The sequence below is a fragment of the Electrona antarctica genome (assembly GCF_951216825.1).
Source record: "Electrona antarctica genome assembly, chromosome: 17".
NCBI lineage: Eukaryota > Metazoa > Chordata > Actinopteri > Myctophiformes > Myctophidae > Electrona > Electrona antarctica.
In genome coordinates, this window is record NC_136798.1 from 27,740,474 (window position 1) to 27,767,664 (window position 27,191).

Sequence of the window (27,191 nt, forward strand, 5' to 3'; positions counted from 1 at the left end):
TTTGAGTGACTTTGATTTTGTATTCAGAAAAATCCTCAGTGTTGCATTTGCATGCATTAGACTGCAGGTTAGACAGATGCTAGGTCCGTTGTTTACCCAGTTATTTTGATAGTATTTTCTTTAGTTTATTGGTTTACTTGTGATCTTAATTTACTGAGGCACTATCTCTCTGCAACACATCCAGGTTTGATGTGTTACCTTGCTTATTGTATAAGTCGCTCTGGGTAAGAACATCTGCTTACCCACATTTACAATTCAATTGTAAATTTCACTTTTAAATTAATACGGTTTCACAGTAGCCTGTATGCAAATTTGGTGTTCCTTAAACCAGAGACGAAATGTTTTTATAATTGTCCCCCCCCCCCCCCCCCACACACACACACACACACACACACACACACTAAACCCAATCGTTTAGGTTCTAAACACTTATTTGTAACACTTTCTAAACGTATCACAGTGTTTAGATTATAAACAGAAGAGCATGTTTAAATGCCATGATTGCACTGAGTCATCTGGTACTCCTTAAACCAGGCTAGGTGCATTTTCTGATCAGTGTTATTATGTCACGAACAACTACCATGAAATCCTGATACTCTTTGATGTTGTGGACAACATCCTGCATAAATAAATTCAGGACATGTGCGGTGCAGTGAATGTAGACAGACACTAGTTCTGTCCGCCTCGGCAGGTTCTGTGTTCTGTCGCTGGGTCTGCGGCAGGTAACGGCAGGCTGGCATCGCTGTTGCCAGCCAGGGTGTTCTTGCTGGTGGTGGTTTCATTGTGAACAAGTAGCCTAAGCAGAGTACAGTACTGTATGCATACCCTACCTGGCAGGTGAAAAGAATGCCACCAGATTAGCATTTGAATGCCTGATCTGCATGTGTACAAGGGGACAGGCAACACATTGTGAGCTTCTAGATCTGCCATGTCTGGCAAAGAGATATGGGGTAGAAGGAAACAAGAACGGTACAGTTGCAACTCAGGTCCGTTTCACAAAGTAGATACTGAGTGTAAATGTAATCAAATGACCCTTAAGGGTCCATCTGGTTATATTTGTTCACTCTTGGAGTTGCAAATGGATACATTAAATAGGGTAAGTGATTTTCTTGAAATAGCTTGCTATAGCGTGTTCAGTAACAGGAGTCTCCATGTCTCTCCAGCTCTCTATTAACACCATGGAGGCCCGGGGCGGAGATCTCCGTCAAGTTCAAGGTCACGGTCAAGTGCCCAAGTCGGAGATTGATAAATAGGACAGAGATTAATGATTTCAAAACCGATCGCTTCGCTCCACAGCCTAGGAGCGCTTGCTGCCCAATCCGATGACGTGTCAAACAGTGACACGTCATCGAAAATGTTCCCTGCCTGTTTAGCTGACGAAAACGAAAATCTTAAAACGATCATAACTCCCGATCTAAGTCATCCCGTCTAATTCTGAAAAAAGATCCTGTGTTAGACGGCGCTCCGCGGTCCAGTCGCTAGTCGCGATAGATTTATTCTTACCTCCCGTGGTTGTCGATCGACTCTAGAGTGGTGTGGCTATTGTTAGCTGCTACACAGACATGCACAACAACTTCCGGTGCGCCGGTAAAAGTGGTCCGGGCGCTATAAATGATGGGCACATGGATTAAATGGATTAAATCGGTCCGGGCAAGCAAGGTGTTAATCAGAAAGCAAATTTCCAGGTCAGGATACCAATTGTATCCAATCAGGATAGAGAATTTGCACATGGTACAGATTAAACAAGTGAAATTGGAAGTGATGACAGAAAGAAATTTGACAAAATTGGAACTGGAAGAGCTGGGGAGAGAATTTATTCATTACAGTAAGTCAATGAGTAATTTTGCTTCAACATTGAGTAACACAAAACAAGCACTCTCTCCGATCCCAACGCCAATGTTGGCCTTGTCACTATTGTTTTCGTCTCTGTGTGTTTGCACTCTGTGGAGTACTCCATATCTTGAGGATCATATAATGAATAGGATATGAAATTATAGAGCAAAACTTTTTGCAAGTTTCTGACAGTGTGCAGGTCCTTTTCTTTGTTTTAAAAATATACCCTTTTATTATGCACTTGTAACTTTTGTCCTACGCACCTGTCACCAATCTTTTGAGGTATGCACCAGCCTTTTTCTATAAAGATAGAGCAAGGAAAAAAGGTACTATAAAGCTCATTTAGGGATGTTTTTTCGGCGAGAGAAATACTTGAAAGGCAAGAATCTTCTGAGGGTTTAAACCACACCATTGAACATTGCGGATAGGGACTTTAATGCATGCATGCTTAATATACATGTATGCATGGGTCTGAGTTTGTCAGTTATCATTGGTATGTTTGTGCACACACATGTCTGCATGTGTCTACTGTGCAGTGTGCACTCATCTGTGCATTGCGCGTGTGTGTGTGTGTGTGTGTGTGTGTGTGTGTGTGTGTGTGTGTGTGTGTGTGTGTGTGTGTGTGTGTGTGTGTGTGTGTGTGTGTGTGTGTGTGTGTGTGTGTGTGTGTGTGTGTGTGTGTGTGTGTGTGTGTGTGTGTGTGTGTGTACTGCTCTTGCATTAATTCATGCACACACATGTGTGCATCCAAGTTTGCCTTCCTGCGCTTGTGAGCATGTGAAATGCGGTAACCTTTTTAATGCACCATCAGCATGCCACGCCTCATATAGTTTAACTTCAAAGCACGTGAACTGCCATCCGTCTTCTGCTGAAGATGGGCCTTCGCCGTGGTGGTGATGATGATGACTCATTGTCACAGCTGTCACCAGTGATTAAAAAAACACAGCTGGCCTGGCCTGAGGCACGGGGACTAAAACACTTACTGTGTACCAGTGACGCTGCCGTTTAAGGTCTGACTCATGAGTAGCCGTGGTGCGACTCAGCGGGGAAAGGTTAACTTTCGGTGCCTGAAGGTATTGTCACAGCTTGTATGTTCCAAAAAACCAAAGAAAAACATTTTGTTCCAATGAATCCAATGTAGTTATTATTTAGTCTTGTAGATTGGCTACTTTTGCTACTTTTGCGTGATACTGTCACATGACAAACTATAAAATAGGGCATTCATTCATTAAAAACATAAAAAATGATGGAGATACCCAACAGCGGCGATATGGATCCAAATGTTGTTCACAATAGCGCTGGACCATATGTTTTTGCCATTGATTGGCTGTTAGACCTAATCAATCATGTGCTAATCAACCATGAAAATCTTGAAAGGGTTCGCGGCCACGTGCATTATCGCATGTTTATTTTATCAATCGATTGGTCAATGAAACTTAACATAGTGTACAATGAAAACTAATTTGTCATGGTTTTAAAGAAAAAATACCATGACAGTCATATCATGTTATCACTAAAACCTTAGTGTTTTGCTAATTATTTGGGGGCCCACTTGCAATATCCTCACGGCCTACCAGTGGGTCCTGGCCCACAGGTTAATTGTCCATTGTGTTCTCGTGTATCCTGTCAATCAATAAACCTTAGTATTTATACTCCCCTGTGTTTCATGCTCAGTTCATTGAGATGGTGTCACCATCTTGGCTCCTTGGGTTTCTTGTATTGAGCTCCTATAGTGTTTTCTTCATTGTTTATTTGAAAATAACCCCCTTTCTTTTGAACTGCCCTGCCTCTGCTTCACTCCTGACTGAGCATTGGTCCTTATAACTCCTGACTCGCACCGTTACAAAGGTATCTAGTCTCATATCACAATATCATAATATCCATGGTACATAGTGAAATGGGCTGGTATGGTAGTTCACAATGTATTCAATGTATCACCATTGACAGGGTACCAAACATTCTGTGGTATGTCAACCTAAAGTTGCAACACGAATATAAATACCTTTCCAGGTTCATAAAAATCTGCCATGTACTGAACTTTGAGTTCACAACCATCTTAATTTCAGTAAAAGTTTCCTGTGACTCTTGCATTGTCTCAAACCTGGGGTCAAGTTTACAGGCCTCCTGTCTATTGTCTTCTGTCTATTGCATCACAGCTATCACACTGAGAATCAGAATCACCTCTATTGCCAAATCAAGTGACTACAGGTGTAAAAGAGTGGATAACATACTTTTGCTCTGTGCAAGCTCTCAACATCTGCAGTTACAGGAAGATTTAGTATAGGGAAAGAGGATTATGGAGAAGAAAGGAGCACAGAACAAGTCAGATAACGGGACGGCACAGTCAACTCAACTATGCAATGTGCAATATGCATATACTGTACCGTAGGCTTTAGAACGGAGCATGATTAAAAATAGCAGTGGATAAATAGCACTATACGGAAGGCAGAAGTGCTTCTTGTGCATGTTGAAAACACATCCAGCAGATAAAAATAGCAGCAGGTGCTGTACTGTACAGTTCCATGTGCATATGGTTGAAGTGACATGCTTAAAGAAATGTAAAAAACAGCATTAGGCATAACATCACATTAGTATGTATGAAAAAGATAACATGAGAGTAAGAAAAATGAATAAATGATGAACGCATGCACGCACTCACGCATCGGTAGACTAGACTCTGCAGTGTCTGTGTATGTATACACTCAAACTGTTAAGGCCGCGTCCACTTTTTTTTAAATTACTTTGTTGAGTTTGTTGATTACTTTTGAAGCTGTATAATGGTCTTATTTCATGTTATTGTTCATTTTAGAGGTATGAAAAAAGTCTTAAAGTCCTTAAATTGTCACTTTAGAAATGTGCAGACACCCATATACTAACTGTACACATATACTGCATGTTGGTGTCTTTACGGTTGAGTACCAATGTTGCAGGTTAAGCAAATATTTTAAACAAAACATCTTTTGGGGACTCTCCTGGAGATCCCGACCCACAGTTTGAGAACCACTTGTACGGTATATTGTTGCATGCTGTCTGTCAGGCAGAAACCTTTTATCTCCATATTCTAACTTTTATGTGTTTTTCAAAAGTATCAAAAGTATCAGATCTACCAGCTCGAGTTTTACAGAACACAGAACCAATATGCATGGCTGTCGGGCATGTCCAAACCATGCAGTTCAGGAAATACTAGCCTACTATTATCCTATTCATGGTATACCACAATAGAAACAACATTTTAACGATTTTAAAGAAAAAATACCATGACTTTTGTAACATTATTTTGTTAAATTGTAATATTATCCTAAAAATATATATTTCTGCAATTATTTGGGAGCCCACTTGCAATACCGTCACGGGTCCACAGGTTTAGACTCCAAAAAAAGAAAAAAAAGGGGGGAACAAGAAAAAGCCATGTCAGTGTTGAGTGTTGTGTTCATCTCCATATCACAGGGTGTTATTGCCTTTAGGCGTACTGTATGTAGATGCAATACCGTGGGTGGACTGTACTGTACTGTACCGTACTGTATGTGCGGAGCTCTCTGGAATTAGCCCTGCTAATCAGATCAACTTGGCATGAAAGACAAGCAGCCCGCGGGCATTACTGTGCTTAACCTACTTAATTTCAGTATTTCTCACACCAGGAATGCACACGCATTAGGAAACTATTAACCACATTAACTATTTAAAAAAAACTAATTTGGAACCTTGCCCAAATGTATCATAAGTATAATTATGCCATGCGTTTTGAGCATGTAGATCAGCTATTTCTGTGAATATTTCCCCCGGAATAGGGATCAATGTGGTTCAAGTGTTAAGGCCTGTGACTAATCAGTTAGAAGCACGCACCACCCCAATCTGAAGCACTTTAATTGGTTACAACACAACGTTTGAGGATAATAATGATATAGACCCTCTGTGGGGTCAACCTCATTATATTCTGCTATATTGTTGCAGGAATTCTACAATATCATGTTACTGTATGGCACATGATGTCGCTGCAATAATACCAGATTCTTTACTCTGATTATGGTATGGCAGAGATGCGCCCTGCCAAGTACATTGTGCACTCAAGTGCCCATAACCACAGTAAAGAGGTAATAAGGCTTTATACAGCAGTTACCAATGCATTTATACTGTCTGATGACTCTATTTCTTTCTTTCTTTTTTTGCTTCCAAGTAATGGGCAGTTGGGCACACGTTCGAACAGAAAACATAAGAAAGATGTCCAACTACTTCCCTCGAGTGTGCACGCGTGCTAATGAGTTTCCATGATGTCGGCACAGTTGGAATGCATGGTGGAAATGTATTGCTTTATTTGTGTCATTTGTTTAGTAGATTCAGATCCAGACACATCCAAAATCACACCTGTGTGAACTGAGCGGTTCCACTATATGTACTGTACTGTATTACTGGTACTATTCGTACTGCACTGTACTGTACGGGTGAGAGAAGACACCCCCACTCAAGAGTGTGTGTGCGTGCGTGCGTGCGTGCGTGCGCGCGTTCGTGCGCGCATGCCCGTCCCAATCATAATCGAGCACAGTTGTTGACTACTCACTATGGGTCAATAGGTCATGCTCAGACAGACATGCACACACACAAAGTCACTGTTCGGAGCGGCTAGCACCGCTCAAAATAGTGTAAAACTAGAAAGATGCAATTCTGGAAAAATTGCAAAGTGTGGTTGCCGCAATCGCTAATATAGACCCCTCCCAGTAATTTTGCTAGCCAATAACAATGTCATGTCACCCCTGTGATCATGTGTAAGTCATTCAGAGGGGAATTATGTTCCCCTCATGTTTTTGCAACAAAGGGTCACATTTTTGGCATTTGTGGTACCCCCTATGGATGAAAATGGAATTTGATGCCATCACCCACGACATGTGATTCAAATTTGAGGTGGATTGGACGTTTGGTTCATGATTTGTGGAATTCTTTGTAAAATAGGCCCCTCCCACTAACTTTGGAAGCAGATTACGGCCAAATGATAAGCACTATCAAAATTGTGCCAGTGGTGTTTTAATTGGATAGGTCCGGAGGTCATGTACAGATCCCTGTGATTCCTGTCACATTGAGGCACGTTGTGAGCTTATAGATTGGCTGTATTTGTCATTCATCTTACGATGCAGTACAGTAGTTTTCAAGGTTAAGACAAATGTAATTTAAAATCACTTGAAAGCTAATCCATTTAAAAACATGATGGCCTTTAAAGAGCAAATTGTTGCTGTCTGGCAGAAACCTTGTATCTCCATATTTCAATATTTCTTCGTAAATGAATGCCCATATACTGTACTTCATCATACCAGTGCAGTGTGTCACTCAAAAATAGTTAAATTAGCAGATCTACAAGCTCACAACGTGTCGCGATCAGACGCGTTGTAAGCACGTGATCGACTATTTTCACTATTTTAAAATGTTTTGGGCATACAAGGTTTCCAACTTGATAGAAACAATATAGCCTTGAGGGCTGAAGTGTTAGCAGAATGGGTTTGATCTTTCTTACACAAACATTGATCTGAAAGGAGCACATTTACGCTCCATCCTTATCATACCACTGTGAAGTTGAGATGCAGTCAAGTGAGGCACTTAACGTTTACTGTGATCTTGCACTTAAACAAATTGACTGCCATTGACAAGATATCTCGTAATTTTAGGGGTTTTATTGATTAAGTTAGATTGCGCTCTTCGCCAACGTATGAATGCCTGTAGGTTGCTAGGCAACCGATAAAACCGGAAATGAACGGGAAGTGAAAAGTCTGTCTCCATCCGCCTCAATGTAAATAGATTTGGAAAACTGCATTTATCTCTGATTCTTTTCCCAGATTGAGTTTTTGGTCAAAACAAGCTTTATTCAATAGCCCATAACTAAAGAACCGATGATCGCAGTTACAAATGGTATTTTCCAGGGTGAAAGAAAAGACGGTCTCTCGACACATGAACATAACCAGTGTTTTTACATCCAGGAACCATTGAACACTGGCAATGGCGGAAGAATGAATCATAAGTAAAAATAGACCGGTGCCTTTTGGCCACTGCCCTGCTCGAGAACAATGCAATACATAATGATACCCGTTAAATATCCGTTGTCTGAGTACCGGTTACGGTTCGGTTTGTCTTTCCTTGTCCATTATGCCCACTAGAGCTGGCCATCACATCTAGAGTTCGAGCCCCTCCGTCACACCCCCGACCTGACTGATTTGCCCATATATAGGCGGGTGTAAATTGGTGTTGTTCATAATCATCAGCAGCATTGTTGGGATGAATCAATGGAGATCTCTGTATAAGTCAGTCCATGTCCCCTTTATGCCCATATATGGAACTCCCTGATGTCATCAGTATATGCCCATATATGGGCATGCCCATATTACCAGTCGGATTGGCGGTTCTGTGTGGCCTCGTGATCTACAAGCTCAATACGTGTGATGTGAGCACAGCTATTTTATGCTATTGGTATGTGGTGATATGGGGCTGAGGTGGTTATGGTCAAAGCAAATATAATTTGAACCATTTCAAACCAAATCCATTTCAGAATGCGATGGCCTTTAAAGAGCAAATATACTGTTGAAATATTGGAAAATGTGCCCATCTGAACACATTGCCTATGAATCATGACCTGAGTGTCAACAGCAGGTGTGCTTCCTCCTGGCCGTGGGTGCTCAGCTACAGTCAATATTACTCCTTAAATTAAGACCTGAGGACCCCACTCTACAAATGTCTTCTAAATCCTTTTTTGCGGATTAATGTGATTTTTAGATACACGTCTTCTTTCTGTAACCATATGAATCCCTTTAAAACTGGCCTCCCTATTTTGGGCATGTCATTGCATGCTTTTGGGCCGATCTACAAGCTCACAACACACCACATACTTGACATGTCAACAGTTTCTATATTAGGGTTCCATTTTAATTTCCACATACGCAATCCTAGAAAGCAATTTGCTAAAGAACTGTTAATTAAAGTGCTTTTATGTTTAGCGATCATTAGATTATGTTTGCGTGCCTGATGGCAACCTCTCTGTTGCTTTCATTATAATGCCATTTCAACCCTTCGGGTCTTCATCAGGGTTTGCCACAGCGCAGCCAATCGGATTTGACAGCCTAAGTGTAGACGCACGCACACAATCAAGCAAACAAACAGACAAACAAATGCACACACATGCGTATACTTAACACACACTCACACAAACAGGTTATTAATCACTCCCTATTTCCCCTCTGAGTGAATAGGCATGAATCTAACAACGCTACACGTATATAATGTATTCATAATATTCCCTCAGTGCACTCTGGATGTATATCAAGTATAGCACTTGTCAGAGCACACCAAGCATTGCGTTGCGCGCACACACTCATGCACACACACACACGCACACAAATTCACTTTAAACATGAACCAACTTCACACACAGACATGCGTGTGCACGCGCACAGACACAAGTTTGTATTAGACTTGTGAGGAGATCAAAATTGTATGAATGCGTTTTCTTTTTTATAAAAGAGTAAATACAAGCCCACAACGTGTCACGCTGTGACGTGTTGTGAGCTTGTAGATCAGCTATTTTTCAGTGTGAAGATCAGTTATACCGGTAACTCCATCTCTACCCCATCTTCTAAATCTCTAATCCTATACCCCAACCAGAATCCAAACTCTCTCTGTCTCTGTCTCTGTCTCTGTCTCTCTCTGTCTCTCTCTCTCTCTCTCTCTCTCTCTCTCTCTCTCTCTCTCTCTCTCTCGCACACACACACACACACACATGTGCGCACACGCGCACAAGCACACACAGCAAACGCGCACCGTTGTTGTTTAGTTTAGTTTATTGGGTTGTTTCACACTGTGGCCAGCCGTGACAAGAGTTCATTTGAGCCTGTCAGGATTGATTAAAACACAATAAAGTCTCCTGCTGGCTGTCAGTTGAATGACTGAGGCACCCAAAAGACCAACGCACATTGTGCTGTGAGAGACCAACGCACACTGTGCTGTGAGAGACCAACGCACACTGCTGTGAGAGACCAACGCACACTGTGCTGTGAGAGACCAACGCACACTGCTGTGAGAGACCAACGCACACTGTGCTGTGAGAGACCAACGCACACTGTGCCGAGAGCTCTTGTGAGGTCACACAGGCTTTTGTCAACCATTTACAGCAGTGGTTCTCAAATTTTCAAGGGACCCTTAACTATGAGAGTGTACTGGACCCTTACAGGTCAATTTAGTTCCATTTGCAGATCTGAAACTATCAGGGTCCATTTAACCAACTCATTAATAGAAATATGGAAATAATGGAAATGCAAACATTTAATTAGCCTAATTAAAGTAATGAAAAATGTATAATTTTCATAAAATAATTGATTTGAAGGTTATAGTTCGTCGTGATGTGATGAATTGCGAGTTTGTACTGTTGTCGGTATTTGTATCTATTTTATACGAAGTAAGTGGTTAATTATACTGATCAATAGAATCATTTGATTATAAAAAATATACAATATTTTCAAGTTGATTCGTTGCTATGTACTGTATGTAGGCTATTAATAAAGCCTCCTAACTAAAGTGTTGCACGATAATATACACTTATACAGTCATAGGAAGTCGACGGTTCTGTATTACTAGTGGGAGACATCCCAAAAGTCTGAGTAGGGTTTGGGGTGGGGTGTCCGCGTCGCTGGTTAAATCTCACCCGTGGCTCCTGACATGCGCTGCCAGTTAAAAATCAGCTGTGGCTTTTCCGTGAGGTTAGGGTCTGGGGTAGGGTGTCAGACTGATGCCGCCGAGAAACACTGCCGCGGGTGTTGTCGGCATTTGGTGGAGACTCCGCGGATAATGTTGCTGCCGGAAAATGCACTCGCTCTCCCTCCAGATTTTGTCTGAAAGATTCATGGGCATAATAATTTCTGAATATTTGAAGGGGTGAAAGAAAGAAAGAGGAAAGGAAAAGTTCTCCAAATGTTTCCAAGAAAGAGAAAGAAAAGTGTAGAAGTTCTAGCCTCTGCAACTTCCACAGGGGTCTCTCAGCCCATTCATACTGTAGCTCAGGAAATGCAACTATATTTCTTCTGTTAGCCTCTGCACCCTGTTTTAATTGCTTGAGAAAATACAAGGGCAGATTACAGAAAGTGGTTTATGTTAGGAGAGCTTAATTCAGCTCTAATAGCTGTTGCTTTCCTTCTGTCAGATCACGGATCACAATGTGATGGTAAGCGGGGCTGAGGGCTCTTCAGAGCCTTGCCAATACACACAGGCAAGGATCAGTTATTCTCAACCTGTGGGCCGGGGACCACTGGTGTACCGTGAGGGTATTGTAAGTGGGCCCCCAAATAATTGCAACTGAAAGTATACTAGTTTGTTTTTACCAAGAAGAAGAGGGTCTAAGGCAAGCAGTTAAAATGAACGTGCCCTGAAAATACACACAGCCCACCCATCCTTCTAGTTGGTTTAATTTGAGCCCCATTGCCCCTGCCGGCGGGGGCAGCGGCTGTCCACCTCTGAACAGCGCTCAGGGGGTCAATGGAGACCCAATTGGTCTCCGGTTCCAACTCCGATGTTGCGGACTTTCCCCCTGGACCCCCCTGGGATTTAAGTGGTTAAGTGGTCAGCTGGGTGGACCGTGGATGCTTTTGAGATTTCCAAGTGAGCCCCGATCCAGAAAAAGCACTAGATAATGTGTCAGCTTAGCGATACAGTAGGCTACACATTAAGTGTACCACAAGTCCCCACAAAGTTGGCACAATTCTTCCACTGTGCTGTGACATGCTGTCCCCCTGAGCACATTCCCACTAGCCAGCCCTCCTTCCAGCCCCCTCATTTCAGTGTACATCCGTTACAACCAGCTTTATAAATAGCAAATTGCCCTGGCATGCAGTAAGTACAGTGACACAATTGCCTTGTTAAAAAAAGAATACATTGGAGAATATTACGGATAATTAGGCTATTTTTTTGGAGTTTCATTTTTCAGGTGTTCTCCGGCTTCTCACGTAAAAATATTGTTGCTGTTGGTTGTCCAAAACAGTTACTTTTCAGGAAATGGGGAAAGATAATTCCGATCCACTATGTAGTTATTATTTAGTGATAAGCTCTTGTATTGGTTATAATATATGTATTAAACCAACAGGACAGACTAAGCACTTTACACCTGGCATTTCTATTTTGGGCATGCCATATTGGGGCGGAAATGTTGAAACATTTTCAAGGGTTTTCAAAATCAGCAACAATGTCACAATGCATCACAAAAGACAAGACATGCCCTGTGTTGTTTTGATTCATTGATTGAATGCTCACACGCAAGACACACTTGTGTCCTGTGTGTTCTGTGTCTCAATGCATTTCCAATGGGAGTCACATAGTTTGAAGACACAACCTTGTTGCATGGGGGGGGGGAGGGCAGAAGACAGCCATGCAAAAAGGTTGTGTCTTTCAACCATGTGACTCCCATTGGAAGTGACACACAGAACACACAGTCTTAGGTGTGAGTGAGGCCTTAGAGATTGTCTTTTTGTGTTACGTGTTGTGCGACACTGTTTCATTCATTTATGCATTTAATTTGTTTGTTTGTTTGTTGTACCAGTTAAAAGGCGTAAAAATCGGAGACTTCCGGTATGACACCAGAGAGAGCGGCAGCATAGAACAACAGCTCCCAGCAAGGTCTACTTTATTTCCCCTAAAAAACGACTATATTCCGAAAAATAAACACAAAAATGGAAGGGGGAGACAAAAGAAAGACTAAAAGTGATAAAACGACCACCAGATCAGAAAAGAAAGGTAGACAAACAACGGAGAAGAGTTGCGACGGCAACGTGGACCCGGAGCTAAACGCTCCAGGGCGAAACGCCATGGCGTGCCTACAGGCGAGCATGGAGGCTATACACGCTGATATAAAAGCCATGAGGACCGAAGTTAGGAAGGAGTTGGAGGGCTTTAAAGTAACTCTTTTCGAGCAAATGCGCAAAGACATGGCAGACCTCAAAGAAGAATTCAACAACAAACTGACTAGGCTTGTCACAGACTTACAAAGCACCGTGGACAACGCGGAACGGACAGAGCGGCGGGTGGAGAGCGTCGAGGAGTGGAGCTCAGACGCCAAACAAATGATGAGTTCACTACTACAAGACCACGAGAGACTGCAAGAGAAGGTATTGAACTTAGAAACAAGGTCTCGACGCCAAAACCTACGTTTATACAATGTTGCAGAAAACAGCGAGGGGAATGACATGATGGGGTTCATTAATAACTTTATTAAAACTGAATTAGCACTGGACATTGACCTGGGCATACAGCGCTGCCACCGATCCCTCGGTCCCAAGCCACCACCGACCGCCACCCCTCGTTCAATCATCATGTGCTTTCTGGAGGACAAGACCAAAGAGCTGGTACGTAACACAGCGTGGAAGAAAAAAACTGTCCTACTGAATGGCAAAAGAGCTTATTTTGATAATGACTACCCTCAAGAAATACAGAAAAAAAGAGCCGCGTATGCCCTGATCCGCCTGATCTTAAAAAATAAAGGAATCGCCTTCCACACCCCCCCCTTGACAAAACTACGTGTGTTTTATGATGGGGCCGGTCACCCCACGGGAGCCAGCACCACCTACAACAGCATGGAGGAAGCAAGAGAGGATTTGAAGAAGAGGGGGATCATGAGCACCGAGGAAGAGGAAAACCTTCGACCCACCACCACCTCCACCCCTACAACTACCACCGCAGATAACCTGGCGAAGCTGAGGAAAACATCTTGGGTGAAGGTGGGGAAGAGGACACCACATGACCGAGACGCACTGCGAAGGGCAACACAGAGGCTCCAGGAATTCCGTCGCACAGCAACTCCCCCTCCACTAACCCCCCCACCACCAGATGACGACATCGCCATAACTCATAACGCTGATTGATCTACGACGGAGAAGTACATGGGAAGTATTGGGAGATATCTTTGAATTCGGAATGGGACATAAGACCTGGAAAATGTTCACCTCTCTTTGTTTTTGTTTTTATATTTTATTTCCCCCTTTTTACAATACTATCTTTGTTTGGACATGCTTGACTGAATACTAAATACCTGTCTGATAGGTTGTTTTATACTCAGATATTCGATGTTAGCACAGACCTGTTGTCTGGGAGACCAAGCTGGGGCTCAACAGATGTCATATCACTGTACACTAAGTTCCTGTTTTTTAGCAGTTAGTTAGTGTTGGAAGGGCCTCCTGGGACCCAGGAGATTACCTTTCCGCTCATGAGGTATTGCTTTAAGAAAGAAACCTCGAGGTGGAAGTCCTGTCTTTGTTTATATGTTTTTTATTTCTTAATTTAAAAGCTTTATATTAATGTATATAATGATGAGAAGTTAAGGCCGCCTTGGGTTCACAATGACAATATTGGTACAACATAGGATAACACAGATTATAATGAGACGATACTTGGACTTAATGTTAACGAGCTACAGAACCCAATTAGGATAAGTAAATTGATAGTTGATAGAGAAAACCAATGATAAAAAATCATACAAATACTGGTAAAAACGGATAATATACACGGAAAGATATTTGATGAATGACCATTGGATGTATGTGTGAGAAAGGAAAATAGGTGAGACTAAAATTGTGTGAAGACATACTAATGAGGACATACTACGTAGGTGTTTTATATAATATATATATATTTTATTACCACTTGATCTTCTTTTGTGTTGTACTTATTTTTTGCTATTTGTTGTTGCTGTAATGTTAGTTAAGGCTATTATTGGTACTATTTTCTTGTCACATATTAAGGTCTGATTATATTCATAAAAATATTAATGGTAATGAATCAACAGAATATCAATGTGCTAAATACAGACTTTGCCAAAGCGAATGATCGGTTTGAAAACACTGTGGAAAAGATTGACACCATCTTAGCATAGGACCTCAATCTATTTGGACTGGATGACTCGTTGCATTCTGAATGTTAACAATAGAAATGTAACAATTATATTGTACTGTGATGCCCGAGAGAACTTGCTTGTTCACAAAAAAGAAAACAATAAAAATAAAGTTTAAAAAAAAAAAAAAAAAGGCGTAAAAATCGATTTGATCTGGACAGTGATGGACACTTAAATAGAATATAGCTTATATTTCTTTCCCTGTATAAACAAGTCGGAGCAGGACTCACCACAAAATCTTTGAAGCACATCCAGGAGAGAAATTCTGGGGGCGGAGGTGACTGTGCAGTGGTGTCACATCACCTGAGTGACGGAGCACATTTCTGCCAACAGCCACGCACGTGGACGCGTGTTGATGTTTATTCATGTCCCAGGGTAGATGGGGGGGGGGGGGGGGGGGGGGGGGGGGGGGTTACATATACGTTCCCAGATGAAGACATCAGTCTGTGACACAGTGACATTTCAAGACAGAAAATAAAAAAAGAAACCCTGCAACATCCTTGGGACAGGCTGTCACTTGAAGATGTTTTTTCGTCTTTGATATGCGGTGCCTTTCGTGTTGTGTTGTCAGCGAGGGCGCATGGTTAATTTACTGATGTTTCTGTTCTTTCCTTTGATAAAATGCCAGCTATTAGGTGTGCCTCCTCACCCAAAGTTATATTAATATTTAAAGCAAAAACAAAGGCCATGCTGCACTACAGAGAACATTAATTATTCAGAGATACTCAAAACCTTCAACCTTCTTTTTTTTAACCTTTCTATAAACCTTTCTCCCGGCCAGGCCAAAATATACATTTTCTTAACGGTGTGGTGCTGAATGGGGGCAATAGCTGTCTACAACAGGGCATGGCTGTGTCTATCTCTGTTTGTATCTGTATCTCTGTCCCTAACGTAGACCAACCACAGCTTACGTCTTGCTGCTATGCCAATCACAGCGTAGCTCACACTGCTATGTGCATACAATGCACAGCGCAGCTCATCCCATGCTGCCATGCCAATCACAGTCGGCTCACCCACTCACACTGGTACGTGCACACAGTTCACCACATGGTTCTCAAACGTTTTGAATTCAAAGACCCCCAGTTTGATAAATTCTTTATCTTTCAAAGTTACAGAAGTCTAACTCCTCAAGAAGCCCTGGAGGTCCCCGGCTCCCCGCACCCCACCCTGAGAACCACTGAACCACATCACTGAGCTCACACATGCATACAGCAAAGCACAAGGCCACACTCTGTGGGTAACATTATCAACATGTAGCCCACTATTAAAGGATAAAGTAAAGCAGTTCTCCCACAACAGTATACTCAAGAAATACTACATTTTATAATAGGCTATTATATGTAGGGGTATTCAAGCCAGTTAGCTAGAAAACGGCTAAATCATTTAGCTCACTGTCTGAAAGCCTTTTCAATTGCACCAGGAATTCATGTGGTTATTAGACTCTGTTTGTTTAATAATCATTGGGGCTGTACACAGTTGAGGCTCCTTGACACTTCCATGAGGCTAGGGGCTGGCAGTGGTGGAAAAAGTACTACATGTCCGGAATTCAAAATTGAACTAAGTAAAAGTATAAATGTACTTAAAGGGCCAAAAGTTAAAGTAGGCTAGTACTCATTGTGTATTTTCAGATGGCCGAATTGTATAGGGCAGTGGTGGTTAATGTATGTTGTGTAATAATAATCAAAATCTGCAAAGTAACTAGTAACTAAAGTATTCCAAATGAGGAAAAAAAAATGTGTGGAGTAAGTACAATATTTGCCTCTGAGATGTAGTGGAGTATAAGTAAAAATAGCCTACTGAATATTGGAAATACTCAAGTAAAGTAAAAAAAAAATACCACTTTATAAAACTTAAGTACAGTACTTGAGTATATATACTTAGTTACTTTACACTATTGGGGGCTGGCTAGTATAGTATATGGCTTCTACTGCTAGACATTAAGCAGCACTGAATGACTGGGATTAGTATAATAAGTACTGCATCTTGTACTGTGCAGTATAGCTTTGTTATTAGAGTGTCCAACCTGAGATTGGGAGGTCGGGCATTCAATCCCTGACTGAGTCATACCAAAGATATGAAGTATAGAAATGGTACCCATCCCTGCTTGGCACTCAGCATCATAGATATTATAAGAAATAGATGCCTCATTTGCCGCTGCAGTTCATTGGAGCGACGTGTATCCCAATGAAGGCGGAAGTGCAGTGCTGAAGGCTTTTTTTTTTTTTTAATAACAGTCATGACAATATACATTACAATACATAACAAGACAAACAAACAAACACAAACAACAAAGTTATTAACAATACAACATCAGAGCCAGGGGGATTAGATTACTAACAGAAAACATTAAAGAGTGAACACAAAGCAACAGTTCTCCGCAGCTTTCTTATTTAGAAGTGCTGAAGGCATTTGCTGAAGGCGACTGCGTCGCTGCCCAAGTGACGTCACTCATGTGACTCCTCCATGTCTCTCGCTGTCACTCAAGTGACTACTGGCCATTCACAGCGCGTCTTTTCCGGGACTTATGTTACGCACGCGGAAGCTTGACAAGCTTCCGCCTTGCTTCCGCTAATGCTTTGCAAGGAATGTCGGGAAAATTGTGCCTTCAATAAGGGTGACACACGCCTCAGAGCCGGAAAGGGCGTCTACGTATATATGTCTATGCTCAGCATCAGGGGTTGGATTGGGGGTAACAACAAGTCCATGGGACATACTGTACTTAGCGTCATGTCCAGGGACTGTGTGTGTACATCACGTTAATAACTATGAGCCACAGGACTCTGGAACAGTTGCTTCCCCAAGGCTATTCATTTGTATCTTGTATATGGCCACTATACAGTAGTTTTTGAAGGAGGAGAGTGCATTGTTATACATTCACTTTCCATGCCTACAGTATTACCAAACCCTTACAATTTATTTTCAAATTGATCCCAGTGAAAAGCTAAACCCATCCTCCTCTCAGCTTTAAACTAAATATATATATATCATTCACCAAAATACCTACTTGGGAAACTGTCTTAATCCATATACTGTGAATGCTGTATGACTTAATTTTGTTTATCTGTGAATGCACTGTAGCAAAAGACTCCTTAGCTCAGTAGCACTCAAGTGCTTTGAGTGAGTTTGAGGGCTGAGTGCTGGATTTTGAGGGCTTATAGCCCGAGGCCCATACTTTGTTCCAAAAAAAAAACTCTCCATAAGCCTTGACTTCAAGGTCTTTTCAGGTGATGATGTTTGCGGGGACTGGGGCTGAGTAGTGAATTTCTTTAGCCTCTAAATGACTAAGAAGTCAGGGTAAGTCCTGTAGACCCAAGCTTCAGTAGCAATAGCCTGCTAATCCACCCAGTGATTGTGTGTGTGTGTGTGTGTGTGTGTGTGTGTGTGTGTGTGTGTGTGTGTGTGTGTGTGTGTGTGTGTGTGTGTGTGTGTGTGTGTGTGTGTGTGTGTGTGTGTGTGTGTGTGTGTGTGTGTGTGACTGTGTGTGTGTGTGTGTGTGTGTGTGTGTGTGTGTGTGACTGTGTGTGTGTGTGCGTGCAACTGGACCTGATGAAGTAGAACTCTTTATAGAGCCCAAATGGGATTAAGGTCACGTCAGCCCAAGCCAGCAAAACTATAATATGACCAGCTTGGCTCTTTTTTGGACGAGTTGTGGCAACTGGACATTCTATGTGCTGACTGGATATAAGCTGATTTAAAGGCACTTTCTTGTTGTCAGTTGTGTCTTAAAGGCAAGGCACCAGATACGTTTTAATGCTGGATATTCAAATTAGGTCGGAAAAAAACACAGCTCCCAATAAATATATTTTATAAATGTTGGAAAAACGTTGTTTGAGCAGTTAAATCTACCCTGCAGTTAAATGTAACATTCAATAACGCAATGAAACGCATGCCATTGAGCAGTTTGTGATGCCAGGAGTGGAAGTAGGTGCAATCTGGTTAATTTGCCTAAACTATACCTATAAACAAATACAAGGATAAGTACATAATCCATTGTACATTTAATTTAACCTATAAAGTAGAGCGGATTCCAGAGCAATGCAAATGTAGTGTCTGGTTTTGAATGCTAGACAATAACATTTACAATGTACTAACTTTAATAGACCAATATTATACTTGACATACAGTTAATAGCCTACAGTACACATCCATAGCAGCGTATTCCACTCGTGATATCATCACTGTGCAGTTTCATTCTGCTACCTTTACAATCACCTCTTTAAAACTTCATGTAATTATATGAAATAAATGAACTGATATTCTTGTTTAGATATGGAATAGTATATGTTGTCCCTTATCTGTTATCTATTCTACCGCTACTAGTTGTCATTTACAAATCTGTACACTTCTGGTGACTTCAGGCACACATGGATGCGCTGCTGTTTATCAGTGCTGTTCATCTTTCTAGGGCAGAAGAAGAGGACATGAATATGAATAGAAAATATAGATTTCCTTTATTGGTCAAGAGAGTATTGTTTGTTTTCCATGGACAATGTTTCACTGTGACGTGAGACTATTGAATTTCTTATTCTGGTTGTAGGGCCTATCAGGACCTATCTATATCTAGGCTTTGTGTTGTGTTGTGTTACACTAGTTGTTGTTTTATTTCCATGCCGTAAGACAGGAGTTCACAAAACTTTTCAGCTCGAGACCCAAAAGGGAAATTTGGCGACTTACGAGCACCCAAACGTACAAAACTACATGATGATTTATAAATACTTCATTTTCTAAAATAGTGAAAATAGCTGCTCTACAAGCTCACAATGCTTATACGTTATTTGTATCTTTCTTTACATTTCAGATTTGTCTTAAACAACATACATTTTGCGACCCAAACACAACACACCCTGTGTTTGGCCAACACTGCCCTAAGACACACACACACACACACACACACACACACACACACACACACACACAGAGAATGCAGGCTCAGGGCACAACTGACAGATTTCAGAGGAGATGAGTGGAATAGAAGGCAGTTGGGAGGGGAGGGGAGGGAGGGAGAGAGGAAGGGGGGGGGGGGGGTCCAGGGATAATGCTGCATGTGTGCTGCAGAGCTCCTGACGAGAGATCATCCTACAACACATCACATCACGCCAGTCACGGATCCATTATTTATGACTCTGCAGAAACATCAGAAAGGTTTTCTTATAGCCACCCATCACCGTACCGCTGATTGTATTTGCGGCTGAGGCAAGATGGGATGCTTCATTATCAGTGGTGCATCTCTCTCTCTCTCTCTCTCTCTCTCTCTCTCTCTCTCTCTCTCGCCCAGCCTTGACCCTCCTACTGTACCAGCATTGCCCTCATCTATCATGTGGAGCAATGCTACTTGATGCATACAGTATGTGGCATCACATCAATGTGTGATGTGGAACAGAGGGACTATAGGGACTGCTACCGTATAACCTCTTTCTCGTGTACTATGACTGCTTCACCAAACTGCTTTGGTGAACATTTAACAACAATAGCTCACAACATGTTGCAACGCTATTTTCGTTATTTGACGCACAGCAAAGTAAATGGGGGTATAGGTATATGGGGTTTAAGTGATTACTTTTATTTGCCTTGACAACTCACTTACTAGATGTAGTTGTTGTATTTGTTTATTCATAAAAAGGGCCCTTTTTCTCAGCTGATGTACTATTGCAGTGCAGCATGTTACCAGCTTGTAGTTCAGCTATTTTCACCAAGTTTTTTTATATGACTATTTTCCTGGGAGCCCCCTGAACAGTGTCTGTGACAAGGTTGGTGCGGATTGGAACAACGGCGTGTGCTTGTGGCCCCCTTACCTGGGGCCCTGGGGGACACTCATGGCCCCTGGTGGGACACTCATGGCCCCTGGTGGGACCATTGTCATGGCTGTCATGACTATACTGATGGCAGTCCTCTGAGAGAGAGAGAGAGAGAGAGAGAGAGGGGGAGGGAGGGAGGGAGGGAGGGATGCAGCTGCTGTCCATGGTCCTGAAGTAACAGTAGCTGCTGTCTATGGTCCTGATGTAACTTGTCACTGCTGCTGTTGTCCCATGACAGTGTGTGGGTCGATTGTGGTGCAGATTGGAGCAATGGTGCACAAGTGACACACAGGGGCCATGGCTATTCGTATGACAGTCCCCTGAACAATATTTGTGCCAAGTTTGGTGCGGATCGGAGCAACGATATGCCTCGCAAGTCCGTATGTTACCTTTGGTTGCCACACGTTATAGGCTATTTTAATATATAGGATGTTCGTCTATTACATTTTTTTTTTTACAGTCTAAAGCTTTCAAGAGGCCCACACTGGTTAGCAGTGCAACTAGTCAATACTTTGTTTTTATACCTCCCACAAAAACCACACAGAACCTGCCTCCTCAAGTCCACTTTCTGTGATTGTCACCGACACCGTCTGGGCCTCTCTGTGCCACCACTGCTACTGCTGAAGGTCAATTATGTTCAGACCAGGCTGTGGGTGTCATGACTTAACGTCCCCAGCCCAGGGGGGGACTGTGGGGACCGATGTCAGCCTGACGGAGAGCCTCGTTATGAGGATGTTCAGTGTGGTCCAGCGTCCTTCATAGTGTGAAAACTGTCACTGTATAGTGACACTCGGCCGTGTCCATTAACAAATGAACTGCTTCTGACGGAAGGTTCCGCCCGTTGGAATCCAACCGGCAACTGCTTCTGGCGTAACGTTCCGTCTGATAAGCTTCATTATTGATATCAAACCGGATCGCTGAATTATTTTTTATTTAAATTTTTTGCTTGGCCTTTCCTTCTTTAGCAATCCTAGACTGGATTGCGCAACCGCGCTGCCGTTCACCTCCCTTTATACAGGCTGACTAAAAAGCTGAATAATTCAATCTACGGAGCTCTCCATGGTTTGGATAAAACGGTTTGGAGGTCTTGGCTGATTATCCGGTGATCTAGATGGGAACATTGGCACTTTCTAGAGCAAGGATGGCTTCATTTTAGCTCGCTAGCATTGACGCTATTTATTTAGCATCTAAGATGGCCACCCAAACAGGATGTGAATCTAGCGTGTGTTACACTACAAACGGCTCGGCAGTCTGCGGTTGGCTCTGCGTCCACCAGGTGGCAGCAGATGGGTTAAGATGAATCACGGAACGAGCAGGTGTGGCACGCTGTCCATTTTGAAGTGCTGCTGTGGGATGTAGTGGAGGAGAAGTATAAGTCTAAAAAAAAGGATATACTCAATGAAAGTAAAAGTATCCGCATCAAATTTGCGGATACTTGCGGATCACCACAAGTTACTTATCACCACACTGAGTAACAGTATCTGAACAGTCATCTCTGCTGGAAGGTACGATGATATAAATACTGTAAGGAGATCAGCTTGTTTGCTGTTGTGACCCCCCACCTCACATATCTCTGTTCCTCTGCACATCATTGTACAGTACTCTATATGCACTCCCATCTAGATCGGCGAGTGACTCACCTCCCCCATATTTGTGTCTGTTTGCACGTGCATCATCACCATCATCATCATCCGTCTGACAAAACACAGATGAAACACAATCGAGCACGCCACTATGGTTTATCTCCCATTGCTTTGGCCACATATATTCCACTTGGAGACCAGTGTCTCTGGCAATCGCATCTAGATACGTAAATTACATTCTTCCTCTACTTGCTGGTTTGTGCATAATGTTCTGCGTGAATTCTGATATCAGTGGTTGCGTGTTCTGAACTCTTACTGTGTGTGTGTGTGTGTGTGTGTGTGTGTGTGTGTGTGTGTGTGTGTGTGTGTGTGTGTGTGTGTGTGTGTGTGTGTGTGTGTGTGTGTGTGTGTGTGTGTGTGTGTGTGTGTGTGTGTGTGTGTGTGTGTGTGTGTGTGTGAGAGATAAGGGTGTTGGGTGCAGTGGCTTGACCCACGCTCATTTGAATACAGCTCTGTATTTGTTTGCCAGGCGAGTCCCGACTTTGCATAAGAAAACAATATAAGCAGGTTTGTTATCAGCTCCTGCTATTGGCTGCTGCTGCAGTCTAATGACGGTTAGACACTGTGTGCAAGAATCGGAGAACACCCCCTACACACGCATGCACACAGTACACAAACACGTACACAAATATGGTAATGCTTGTGTACTATACTTGTGTGGGCCAAATGCTCCCACAGCCCGATCTCACCCAACACGGTGAAATAACACGGATTGGCAATTCCGTACATGCACTACTAGGAAAAAACCCAAATCCATACATATTACACTGAAAACCTTCCCCATTAACCACGACAGAGGGGCGTGGTCAAGATAACTTTGTCAACGTGAGCCACCACCGAGCGAGCTAAAGTCTCGCTGTGGCGAACGTTGCAAAGTCCGATTGAGCCGACTCAGCCCCGTCCGAGTTGCAACCCAATAAGCAGTATAGGCACAGAATGGGCAATAATGCTGTGGGGAGCGTGTTTGCCCCAACTGAGATAATGGGGTGAAACCCACGCTTCCGTCGCGGTCAAAACAGTAGTAGTGTACTATGTATCGATTCTGGGGTTTTCTAGTAGTGTATACGGAATTGCTACTCTGTGTTATTTCACCGTGTTGGGTGAGATTGGGCTCTGTGTGTAGCAGAATTTGAGAAATATTTGAGCAATTATCCCCCTTCCTCACAAGATACAGTATATGGTTGTTGTATGGTTAATGCAATTATTAAGAAACGATTCAGGTTGGCATTGCTATCGTAAAATGTTGATGTCCTCACAGGTAGTATAGTATAGCGTGTGTGTGTGTGTGTGTGCCTGCATGTGTGTGTGTGCTTGCATGTGTGGCAGTTTGCCTTTGCTGCTGCCTGCTGTTGCTCAAGTGGGTGCTAGTCAGACAAGATAATAGGTTGAGTGTACAGTAGGAAGGCAGCATGCCATGTCAGCACGTTTTGCTACCAGGTTGGTGATCAAAGCACCGTGCTGGACTTTAACCACTCTCACGAGTCCTGTTCCCTCATGCCTACAGACGTTTCTGATTACCCAGGAGTTTCTTTCCCTTTTCTTCCTCACAAGGACTCATTAATAATTTACATGCTGTATTCGCTCTAATTTCATAGACACGTGCAACCTTGTTTTTTGGTGTTTGACCATGAAAGTGTTAACCAAGTGAACCCTATAGCAACCCTATTCTGGGCGATGTCATAAGTGGCAAACATTCTGCGAATATAGCCGATCTGCAAGCTCACGCAACATATTTTGAGTTTGAGCAAGTTCTCCTATATGACAGAATTGTGCCGTACCAGAATAGAGACATTGGGGTTCAACAGGTTAAGTAGGTCATTCTGTAGAACAGGATGTATGGCAGCATTTTACAGTTTTACTCTATGGCTCTGTGTTTCCCGCCTTTCTCTTCCACTTTCACTCCCACAGATCTAGCAGGCACTACGATAAAGATTATGCCGTCAACATCATGCATCCTGCAACGACACCTCATAAATGGTTCAATGATGAATATGAATACATTTCACATTTTAACGGGTCGCGACGAATTGTCATATGAGGAGTAGTTATATAATGGTTGTTAGGAAGACATTAAAACTTACCTTGGCAGTAAACTTCTTGGTTCTCAGCTGTTCTCTAAGACATGTCGCGCCCCAGATGCAGTGCAAGGTAATCAAAAGCAAGCGAGATACTCTATGCAAAATGTATGCCGTATACATTATTTTCTTGCAAGGCCATCAGAATGTTTGAGCTCTCTTGGCCCCCATTTCAGCGGGTGTGAATAAGATTCATCGCCGGATATATGTGTGGGGTAAAAAAAGAAAAGAAAGAAGAAAAAAGCTGAAATCTCTTCATTTTTAGAAGAGATTTGTGCTGCCTGTGCAGGTGTGTCCCAGGGGAGAGTTACCATGCATCTTCATAACGAGCAGGCGAGCCACGTGGCTGGCCGCTCGCCATGCTCTGATGCAAATTTAACTTGATAATAAACAAGACTGCCTCACTCCTATTCATGCAATATGCCTCGGCCGTTTTTCCCTTTCAATTATCCCAGCGTTTGTGTGGATTATTCGATACAGTAAAGGGAGGGAGAACAGCATGAACAGTTTTTGGAAAATAAGTTTCCCTCCATGATCACAGCTTTGTTATTCTCTACTTATAATTACACCATCAGCAAGTGAACAGAAGCTCACCGGGAGGTTGATGGGACTGGTGTCAGCATGTATTTGGATGACAGCGACAGCTGTGCTTTCTTTTGGTGCCAACTCACTTTTAACTTGATATACGGTGTTGTTTTATCCTGCGTCCATCCTGGATCTGGAATGTACAGTAATGTAGAAAGAAATCATCACTGTCAGGTGGAAACGTCCATGTCCAAAACGGTTGATTTTCAGGAAATGGGGGTTGGGGGGATCTCTGTCCCAATAGAGCACCAAGTCTGTTTACACAGGTGCAGGGGTCTTCAATAGGGGGTCTGGGACCCCTAGGGCGTCCTCAGCGTTACTACACGGAGTCCGCCAAATCTTTGTGACAGGAACAGTTTTTAATTGTATTATTTTACATTAACCACTTGAACCCTATAGCATCACTATTCTGAGGGGAGCATTGGCCAAAAAATAGCAGATCTAAAAGCACACAACGGCATTGTAAGCTTGCAGATCGGATTTACACATTGACATGAGGCTACACAATGATAGTGTTGTCAAACAAGTCTATGAAGCTCTCTTTGAAATGTATGTTTAGCAACACAATTGTATACAATATGTAGTGGGTGTCCCTGCTTCAACTCTAGTTCAGCTATTGACCTGAAGAACGTTGCAGATGACCCCTGCTCTACTCTCTTGCATAATGAACCATAGCCTTCTGTGGAAGATCGATTCACGGATGGAAGTCACGATATTATTGGTTAAAATGGGTTAGTATCTGCTGATGGAATCACGCCATGATATTTCTGTTTTATATCAGAAGGAATTAAGAATTAAGGAATTAAGAATTAAAGAAGACTTTTGATTTAAAACTACAAACAAAACTATTTAAAAACAAACAACTACAAACAAAACTATACCGTTAACTGTGTCCCCGTTATGACCACCACCACAGATATGTTCTAAAAGTGTTTCAGCTCATCCTTAAGAATTGGATAAGTCTATTTCTCTGGTCATGCACGCAGTGTGCACTATACTTATCTCGATGCACTTGTTTTTTTTACACAGTCAACTCGTGTTATTTGTGCATTTATTTTCTAAGCTTGTATTTAAGCTGGCATGACGCCGGTGGGAAGAAAAAAGAAAAGAAGGTAGATTAAAATATTTTTGCTCTTTTTTTTTTTACGGTGTGATACTGTGCATTTCTTCAACCATCTTTTACTGTGAGTTTTGACTCTTGCACTGGCTATGGTAGCAGATAACACTGATAACACACTGGCTATGGTAGCAGATAATCTGACTTTGAACACAGAGGAATTACGTCTGATTCATACTTATAGGCTACTTAGTTGAACGGGTATCACGCACCGGAAATGGCAAACTTGTAGATCTGCTATTTTCTCGTCTCAAACCTGCATCTGGGTGCATTCCATCAGCCAAGTGGTCATCAGCAAGTCCCCGGTTCGATTCCTGGCCAGATAGACAATGTGCTGCATGTTTTTTGAGTTTTTAAAAAAATGTTTTCTTATGTTTCCAGGTGCAACAAAGTATGAATCAGGCTTTGTATTCTGGTTAGTTACTCTAGCCCTAATCTCTCAAGACGGATTCAGAGCTACGCAGCAGAATCTGTCAGCAGCTCCTGTTACCGCGTGTAGAGTTAGGTATGTTAAGAATGTTAACAAAGACACGTGCGACCGGAAGGGGAGGGACCAAACAGGCCAACATCCTGTTATCCACATCCCAGATTGCTCTTGCCCTACTCATACCTTTAGCTGTTGACGATCCATTAAGGACATTTATTACAATTTGCATCCCTAAACGTATGCTTTAAATAGTGTAATTTCTATGGTAAACGTATGAATTAATATTATTTTTTTTTTAATAAAGAAAAAGCATACATTGTAATAAATTAGAATGAGAATAAATAGAAACATGCAGCCAGTGTATTCTCACTCCCAAGGTGTCATATTATTTTACCTTTACCTCACACATCCAACACTGACATCGTGGATGGCCTTTCGTGTCAACCATGTTGAGGGAATGGTCATTTATATTCTCTGCCTGTCGATAGGCAGCTCCAACGCAGCTGAGTCAGCAGAAGCAATTGCTGTGCAACGCTTGGCGCTGGACACTTGCATTGCACAGGAATTCGTTCGGCCTTCGCCTTACTTGGGCGCGTCTCATGGGGCTCAAACCTGCATCTGGGTGCATTCCATCAGCCAAGTGGTCATCAGCAAGTCCCCGGTTCGATTCCTGGCCAGATAGACAATGTGCTGCATGTTTTTTTTTGTGGCTTTCGCCTTTATTTTACATTTTTTTACGGAGGGACAGACAGTAGGCTGACAGGAAATGGGGAGAGAGTTGGGGGGAAGACATGCAGTAAAGGCCGTCGGGATCGGGA

At 42.5% G+C, this 27,191-nt stretch overlaps 1 protein-coding gene across 2 annotated transcripts in view; it reads left to right on the forward strand.

Moving 5' to 3' along the window:
• lrfn2b (leucine rich repeat and fibronectin type III domain containing 2b) overlaps positions 1 to 27,191 on the forward strand; it is a 152,373-nt gene that overhangs the window by 37,138 nt on the left and 88,044 nt on the right. The gene's annotated exons all lie outside the window — the stretch shown is intronic.